At 42.0% G+C, this 9184-nt stretch overlaps 1 long non-coding RNA gene across 1 annotated transcript; it reads left to right on the top strand.

Annotated features, from left to right (window-relative positions):
- The first annotated feature begins 4965 nt into the window (after positions 1–4965).
- Positions 4966–8789, top strand: LOC144242684 (uncharacterized). The gene is made up of 3 exons (XR_013338420.1): positions 4966–5136; positions 6188–6381; positions 8432–8789. It is a non-coding gene; the product is annotated as an uncharacterized LOC144242684 (long non-coding RNA).
- Positions 8790–9184: the final 395 nt, after the last annotated feature.

Raw genomic sequence — 9184 nt, 5'->3', positions numbered from 1 at the left:
AGCCGGGCAGGTGCAGAGAAACATGGCAACTGGGCATCAAAAGCAGATGCTGCCTGCTGACCAGAAATAGGACCAGCACCGGCAGGGGGTCGAGAAGAAACATTTTGGTAAATTGTTTCCATCATTTTCCTCCTCGGAAGGAAATTGTCTTTCAAATGGCAGAGCCCCACAAGGAGCGAACGCGAATCTCAGTGATTGTACGTGGCCTTTTATAACTGTGCATTCTGCTGCTTAATGGATGGCTTTGGAAGCTTAGAAGACTTGGATTTGCTGGTATTCCAGTTTTAAATCCCTCAGTCATTTTAGCTCAAGCATTGTTGCATTTGAAGAAGTTCTGCCCCGCTTTTCAGATCTCTTTTCCCAGAAGCACTAATGCTTAAGAAGTATTTTCTAAACTTCCTACCATAAGTAAGATTGTTTTTGAAATGAAAAAACATGTTAGTGAAACGATTCACTTTTGTTCTTGTTGAATGTAAAGTGACTTGCGCTTTGTGTATGAGAGCTGTCTCTCTCTTCCCTAGGCTATTACTAACATCGGGAGCAATAAGGAGATTTTTGAAGGCTTAGTGTATCCCATGCCTGGGTAGGCATTTGATACACACCCTGATGTGGGGCGCCTGGGTGGCTCAGTCGGTTAAGTGCCCGACTTTGGTTCAGGTCATGGTCTTGCGATTTGTGAATTCAAACCCCATGTGGGGCTCTGTGCTGACAGCTCAGAGCCTGAAGCCTGCTTCGGCTTCTGTGTCTCATTCTCTCTGCCCCTTTCCCCACTCTCACAAAAAAAAAAAAAAAAAAAAAAAAAAAAAAAATTCCCTTACTTAATGTTTGTAACTGTTCTATGAAGTAGATGGTATATTCATGATCATTATAATCATCTTGAGTGAGGAAACTGAGGCTTAGCATGGGGACAAAATAAATAGCAATGGCAGGCATTACCAAAGGCCAGTGGCCTCGCCTGTAGTGCTACACTGCATCAGGTTATTAGAAGAAGTTCAACATGGAAGGGTTGAGGCACCTGGCTGGCTTAGTCGATAGAGCATCTGACTCTTGATCCCAGGGTCCTGAGTTTGAGCCCCACGTTGAGTGTGGAGCCTCCTTGGAGGGAAAAATAGTTGGAAGGGTGACTAGAAAACCCTGGCCAAACACCTTGCTTTATGCATCAAAAGACTAAGGCCAGGAGTGGTCTCAGCTCTGCTCCTTGCGAGGCGAGCTTGTTAATTGCAGGGCTAGAACTGGGGTCTCCCAACCCTGGATGACTCCCGGGTTTGCATGCAAGATTTTCTTGTAAAATGCTTTATATCCAGTGACTTAGAAATCAAAACTGTAGGGGTGGGAGGCACCTGGCTGGCTTGCTTGGTCGATGGAGCTTGGAGTTTTGCGTTCCAGCCCCGTTCTGGGCGTGGAGATTACTTAAAAATAAAATCAGTAAAAAAAACAAAAAGCAAAAACAAACCCAAACTCTGGTAAATACTGAAACATAAAGCAATAAGTTGGAGAAAGGCAAGCTGGGAGGTGAGGTATCATGGTTTTTCTAGAAAGTGATAAAATGGGCGGGTATTTCTAGGTGTTGCAACTGCATTCAGTTAGACGCCTTTTCTTCATCACATCTGTTTGTCTCCTCTGTCCTCTCTTCCTCCCATCTCTCACCTTGTTCCTTGGGCTGCCCTTTAACAGCAAAACATCCCGTCCCAAAGGCGATGCCTGTGTTTGGGTAATGGTGTCATGTGATTTAAAAAAAATGTTTCTTGGACCTGCTGAAGCTATCAAAGTAGAAGCTCAAAGCAAGCAAGAAAAATCCACATTGGGAATAATAATCCTTAGTTACCTGGTGAGATGTGAGAAGTCAATGCAGTTATTTGTGTTTGAGTGTGAAAATGAGTGCCCAGGTGTCCTGTGTTATTTTTTCCATGTTTAGTATTGCTGTCCAATGTGTCTTATTTCGTTATTAGTTTTTAGTTTATTTATTTATTTTTAAAATAATCTCTACAGCCAATGTGGGGCTCAAACTCATGACTCTGAGATCAAGAGTCACATGCTCTACTGTTAGGGCCATCCAGGTGCCCCATTCAATGGATTTTCAATTTATTTTTAGTTGCCAACTGGCTTTGTTGTCTTCTACTTGCAGCCATCAAGGTAGCTGCTGTATTTTAGAGCACCCGACGCATCTTTAGATCTGATTATAGTTTATGCTCAGAGTCTGGTCAAGGCACCTGATTCACTGGCATATTCCCCATTCCGCGGAGAAGACACGCTGAAGCCCAATGTCAAGGACTGGGGTGGCTGCACGCTGCTGCTGGAAACGCATGTCAGGTGTCCCAGGCCTTGGCCCTTCCTTCTCAGGACAGGGTGGCTGGAACCAGCCAAGAACATCAACGTGCAGTCCCCTGAGCACAGCCTGGCTCTCCTGCCCCGGAGGAGGAGGGGCTCCCTGCAGACCCCACGCACCTGGACATGAACAGCAGTGGCGATTTCATCTGCAAAACAGGAAAGCCTTATATAGCAAAACCTCAGCTAACAGGAAGCCAACGAATCCAGGCCTCTCATTCACTCTTATAACCAGCTTATAACTCTTATAACCAGCTCATTAGGCTTCTCAAATAATTGTACTTTGCGTTCCTGCTGCTAAAAAAAAATCCAAAAAAACCCCAAAAACCAAAAAACCAAGAAAACCCCTAAAACCCATATCTCACTTTGTATACACTTGCAGAAAGTACAAGAGATTTTCTGATACACAGTTCTGTACAGTATTTACCCCCACCCAGCTTGACCTGACCATTGTTATTATTAATACACCTTTGCCTTAATCACATTCTTGACTTTTATCCTGCATTTGCATATGATGCATTTTTATAAATGGCTTCAAATTCCCTTTGAAACAAAACTACAAAGAAGTAATCATTAAAAATGCATTTCTGCTAAGTATAGCCTTCTCAAAAGGTCCACAAAACATTGTTCCTTGCTTCCTGACTGCTAATGACCTCCATCTCCACATGCAACCTTGTATAGCGCTTCTATTGGCCTTGCCTGAGCCTGAAACCCAGCTCTGTATTGCCAAGAATGTTTCCTCTTCACCTCTGGCTCAGGCTCGCTCAGCTACTGCCTCTGCTTGGAAGGCTTGGGGAGAGCTCCAGTTTTCTTTTACTGCTGTATCTTCTAAATATTTTGTTTTTTATTTTTATGTCTTTATTTATGTATTTATTTTATTTTTAAGAGAGAGAGACAGGCAAACAGAGTGCGAGCGGGGGAGGGGCAGGGAGAGAGGGAGACACAAAATCCAAAGCAGGCTCCAGGCTCTGAGCTGTCAGCATAGAGCCTGACGTGGGGCTTGAACTCTCGAGGAGTGAGATCATGACCTGAGCTGAAGTCAGACCCTCAACTGATTGAGCCACCCAGGTACACCCTAAATATTTTGAAACTCTTCCTGTTTCTTCATTTTCTCTGGTGCTAATTCTGGTCAGTTCTTTTTTATTTCTCTCTCAAACAAATGCAATAGATTCTTTTTAAAATTTAAGTAATATTATTTTAAGTTGTCCAATTCAGTGGTTTTTAGGATATTCACAGAGTTGTGGACCATCACCACTATCAAATTCCAGAACATTGTTGTCACCCCCCCATCCCTCCCTTCCCTCAGCCCCTGGCAATCAGTAATCTACTTTCTGCCCCTAGAGATATTCCTATTCTGGGCACTCCATATAAATGTCATCATACAACATATGGTCTTTTGTCAGTAGCTTCTTACACTTAGCATGATGTTTCCAGGGTTCATCCATATCAGCCCTTCATTCCTTTTTATGGCTGAATAATATTCCCTGGTATGGATAAAACACATTTGTTTATACATTCAGTTGCCAGACCGTTGGGAATAGTTTCTTTACTAATAAATTATCCTGCCGCATTGTTTCCCTCATGCCAGTGTATAATCTATACTATGTCCATAATCATCTGCTTAAACAATTCTGATCACAGCACCCTGTAATCAGAAACCTGTGGGGACACCTGGGTGGCTCAGTTGTTGGTGAAGCTTCCAACTCTTTTTTTTTTTTTTTTTTTTAAAAATAGTTTATTGTCAAATTAGTTTCCACATAACACCCAGTGCTCATCCCCACGAGTGCCCTCCTCCATGCCCATCCCCCCTCCCCTACATCCATCATCCAACTCTTGATCTCTCTTCAGATCATGATCTCAGGGTTTGTGAGATAGAGCCCCAGGTTGGGCTCTGTGCTGACAGGGTAGAACTTGCTTGGGAGTCTCTCTCTCTGCGGCCCCCCCCCCCAATAAATGTAAAAAAAAAAAAAAAAAGAAAGAAAAGAAACCTGTGTGAGCTCCCCAATGGCTCACATGCAAAATAAATCCTTACCTTGCCTTTCTGTTTTAGTCATTGTCTCTTATTTTCTTTCCACAAATGCCCCATATGGATGGACCCCTCTGACTCTACAAATGGTGAACTCCTATGAGCCTGTTGAAGCCTTCTTCCTCAACACTTTGGACATTTTCCTTCATTAAAATACTTAGGATTCTGTATGGCAACTATTTCTCCCTTAACTGTCATTCCTACCTATTGTGGGAGCCCTGTGAGGAAAATGCCGGTTTCTTATTCCCCTCGTTGGTGCTTTCATGTAACTAACTCAGAGAAGACACATCATCGGTGATTATTTAATGCGTGTGTGTACCTCGTTTAATCTTGACTTTGAAACTTCTATGGAGTAGCTTAATATGCGGGGTGCTCAATTTTTCCATTGGGAAAATGAAGTCAGTCACTTTGTGACTGTCACCCTAGGAAAGAAAGCAGAAGGGAACGATTTCATGCTCTGACTACTGCCCCTCCCCCACCCCCCAGCCTTCCCGAAGATAACATGCTTTTACATGAATTATCTTCTTCTGATCTCACATTGTTCCTGTATCTGGCAACTGTTGTTCTTCTCGTTTAAAAACAATTTGGAAGCGAGACCAGGGAGGCTTCAATGGCTTGCCTGTTGGAGATCACACATCTAGAATTAAGGACCCTGCTTCTGCCTTTCTCTGTACTCTCCAGGACACTTCCCTAAGGAAGAAAGAGATCCTCCAGGAAGAACAGAAACTCTGGACTTGATAATTTCACGACTGAGGGGAATGGTACTGAATAAAGCATAGTTTTGGGTGAGTCATGTTTGCATAAAACATGTGTCTTTATAGATGTGTTCCCTTTGCATGTGTGACTCAAGGAAAAGAAAGCAGAGCGAGACTTTTGCATCCCAGCAGCAGGCTGTGTGTGCTGTGGGGGAAGACAGAGCAATGTGGCTGCCACGGCTTTCCATTCCCTCCAGAACAATGGACTCCAAACCCGTGAGCAGAGAGGCCATGACGTCCAGCTTTGGGCCTCAGGGCTTCAAACAACAGAGAACAGAAGACGGTATTTAGATAGATTCAGGACCATCATTAAGAATTTCAAGACAGAGGGGCGCCTGGGTGGCTTAGTCGGTTAAGCATCCGACTTTCGCTTAGGTCATGATCTCGCGGTTCGTGGGTTCGAGCCCCGCGTCAGGCTCTGTGCTGACTACCAGCTCGGAGCCTGGAGCCTGTTTCAGCCTGTGACTCCCTCTCTCTCTGACCCTCCCCTGCTCACGCTATTTCTCTCTCTCCTAGAAATAAATAAAAATATTAAAAAAAAAAAAAAAGAATTTCAAGACAGTGGCAGCAAGAGCATTAAGTAGATCAAGGGGTCCTTCTGAGAAGGGCATGGGGGGCCCTGGACAGGTCGTAGTCCTGTGAAACTGGCCCTGGGCAGACTTGCTTATCCAGGTATACATTTGTTCTCAGAATCATGTAGAAAACAGCAAGCGCATATATACCGTGAAGGAATGTGGACCCCAAATATGTTACCTTAAAATTTTCTTTCCTATAATGTAGCTTATATCCTAAAACTCGTACTTTCTAGGTGCCAGACATGGTTCTAGGAGCTTTGCAAATACTGACTCCTACTTTCTGTCTTGAAAACTCTATGTGGTAGGTAGCCTTTTCCTAGATGAGGAAGGCTTCAGGTAAATTGCCCCATATTCTACAGAACTCAGCCAGCCCGAGTCTGCTTCTGACCACTGTAGTTGCGGCCTCGTGAATAAAAACAAGACGTGCTTTCTTCACTGCATGATTGCACCAACATGTCTTGGAAAATGTGAGTGTTGAAGGGTATCTTGTGGTTTTCGTCTTAAAGGAGAGAAAACTGGATTCATTGCGGGATTTTGTACAGAACTCCATGAATCCTTCCTGCTGTCACAACCCAGCCCGCCTACCGATGTTCCTTCTCCGAATGTTCTACACATCTGAGGAACAGGCTAGCGTACAAACTAGCATCAAAGGAACAACAAGTCACGAATTAACGACCCCTGCCTCTGTTCCAATAACGAGGTAGCTTTCAAGAAAAGCAGATAAGTTCCTAAACAAACAAACAAACAAACAAACAAACAAACAAACAGCACTTCCTGTAGCTCCAGGAAATACCCCTCTACTCATCCCTCAGGAAAACAAGGAGCGTTTTGAATGTAAAGGGAAGGTTAAGTGAGATTTTGTGCTTTGAAGAAGAGTCCGGTATAAACTAAAGTTTACAAAGCATTTCATTCAAAGTGTTCAAAAGACATACGGAGTGGTGGTATGCGTGTAGTAAACTTTCATTATCTGGAAGCTTCATAGATTCATCCCTGTTTACCTTCCACGAGATGCTGGCTACCTCTATTGCTTCTGTATTTTACTTACCTGTGTGTGTGGTTTAGCTTCCTGACTGGGAATTAGGATTGTGGATTTGAGCCCTGCTGACAATAAGACAGCAATCTCATTTTCTTTCTTTCTCTTTCTTTCTTTCTTTCTTTCTTTCTTTCTTTCTTTCTTTCTTTCTTTCTTTCTTTCTTTCTCTCTCTCTCTCTCTCTCTTCCTTCCTTCCTACCTTCCCTCCTTCCTTCCCTCCTTCCAGGGGGGATTTTATTTTTAAGTAAAGGTTACTTAAAAATAAACTCACAACCTCGAGTTGCCCCAAGACAGTAGTTTTTCACCGAGTTTGAGTTGATCTAAACTAAATTATATAAAAATATTGAAGAATATTAAAGAAAATAATCTCACTATATAAAGATACATTTAAAATATGTTTTCCTGGGGCTCCTGGCTGGCTCAGTCCATACAGCATGAGACTTTTGATCTTGGGGTCGTGAGTTTGAGTCTCATGTTGGGTGTAGAGTTTACTTGAAAAAAATGTTTTTCCTAAAAAGTAGCTACTTCAAAGCTGTCAAAAGTCTCCTGAAGGAAACTGAAAGCAGAGAAGAACCCTCTGGCATCCGTCATGCACTGTTCCTCAGGCGACCTTGGGTTTGTCTCCCATGTTGCGTTGCATTTGTGGAAGGCAAAACCCTTACCACAAGAAGAACATTTTATTTTATGTTATGTTATTAAAATATTTTTAAATATTTATTTGCTTTTGAGATAAAGACAGAGAGTGAGCAGGGGAGAGGCAGAGAAAGAGGGAGACACAGAATTCAAAGCAGGCTTCAGGTTGTAAGCTATCAGCAGAAAAGACAATGCGGGGCTTGAACTCACAAAGTACGAGATCATGACCTGAATTGAGATCGGACGCTTAATCCACTGAGCCACCCGGCGCCCCAAGGTAAACATTTTAAACATGCCGGAGATTTCGCTGTTAGTCTGTCACCTTACACTGGTTTATGGTAAATGGTTTCTAGCTGCATTGACTCATTTTCCAACCTCGCATCTCCTTTCCCTTCTCTCCCTCCTTCTCTCTAGCGCGCAGGGCCTCTGTCTATATAATGCTCTCATCAGAACTGCATTTTGCATAACATTCTTTTCCAATAACAACTTTAAAAAGATGTAAACCCACTTATCCACAGACTCATGAGAACCTCTAATCCAATCCGTCCTGCGTTTGTAGGGCTTCGCGAAGGTGTCAGGAAAGTAGGCCAAGGGTTGCTTCATCTTGGACCCATTCTGTTTCATCCCTTGACTTGACAGACTTGTTGCAGGGAAGTAGACTGATCCTTGGGGACAATACCACTTTCTTTCTTCTTCTTTCTGTAATTGGAAAAGTTAAAAAGAAAGAAAACAACAGAATGTAACTTAACAAACATTACCACACACAAGAAGGTACCAAACTTTTGTCAAAACTAAATAAATGTTAGTGATAAAGTTGAAGCCCCTTGAACTCTTCCTTGGTCTTCTTTCCCTTGATTTCTCCCCAGAGGCCACTACCATGATGATGTGGGCATGGTATCATGTCAGCCCATGCTTTTATTTCATCTACAAACATGTATTCTTTATAAATAGCACATAGACATTGCTTATATATGTTTATAAATTTACAAACACTGTATTACAATCTTGCTGTGCTCAGAATGAGCTACCTTGTTCTCAGGATGAGACAGGATGAAATTTCCTTAACTTATGCCCTCTATTTCAGAAATGATTTCCTGGAACAGTATTAATTTCTGGAATAATCTGAGCAGTAAATCTTTACTACAAAGAAGAATTCTTGAGGTGAAAACTCTTTTGACTTTGTGAGTATGAACTAATGCTAGAAAATGAAACTTGGCGTTATCTCCTACCCAAACTCTACAAACTTGAAGAAACATTTCTCTTGGAACATTCCTGACATTAGATTTTTCTGGAAAATGGATTTTTTTCTGTGGCTATCATAGTCTTTAGGTTGTCACATAAATACTTGCTATATTTGCAGTCAAATACTCTACCACTGAGCTCTATCTCCTATACTTGCTATATTTTAAATCCCTGAATAAAAGATGTTATCGAAGTCACAATTTTGCCTATCCAAATGTATATTTTTCATGTTAGTGTGACATGTTCTGAAATAAAGTTTAAAATCCAAAATAGTCATAGTATTTATAAATTTGTCTTTTTTCTACATGGAAAAATTTAATGATTGTCAGAAATAAACAGAGGAGTTAAAAATTCTTCAGAGGTATATAGTTCTCTACTTCAGTCTTAGAGAGGACTCTGATAGTACTATGAAAAACAGCAGAGCATCTTAACATTTTAGACTAAAGCTAACTCAAATGAGTTGGCCTTGGTGAAAGCTGGCATGTTAATAAATCTAGTAGTCTAGTGCCACCTTGTGACTGATATTCTCAACTACACCCATCGTGTTCGATTTTAGAGAGGAAAAATTTCATTTCTTTAAAAGGTTCATTCATTC

The sequence above is a fragment of the Crocuta crocuta genome, unplaced genomic scaffold, assembly GCF_008692635.1.
Source record: "Crocuta crocuta isolate KB4526 unplaced genomic scaffold, BGI_CrCroc_1.0 scaffold36, whole genome shotgun sequence".
NCBI lineage: Eukaryota > Metazoa > Chordata > Mammalia > Carnivora > Hyaenidae > Crocuta > Crocuta crocuta.
Note: the sequence above shows the minus strand (reverse complement) of the source record. Positions and strands in the feature narration are given on the sequence as shown.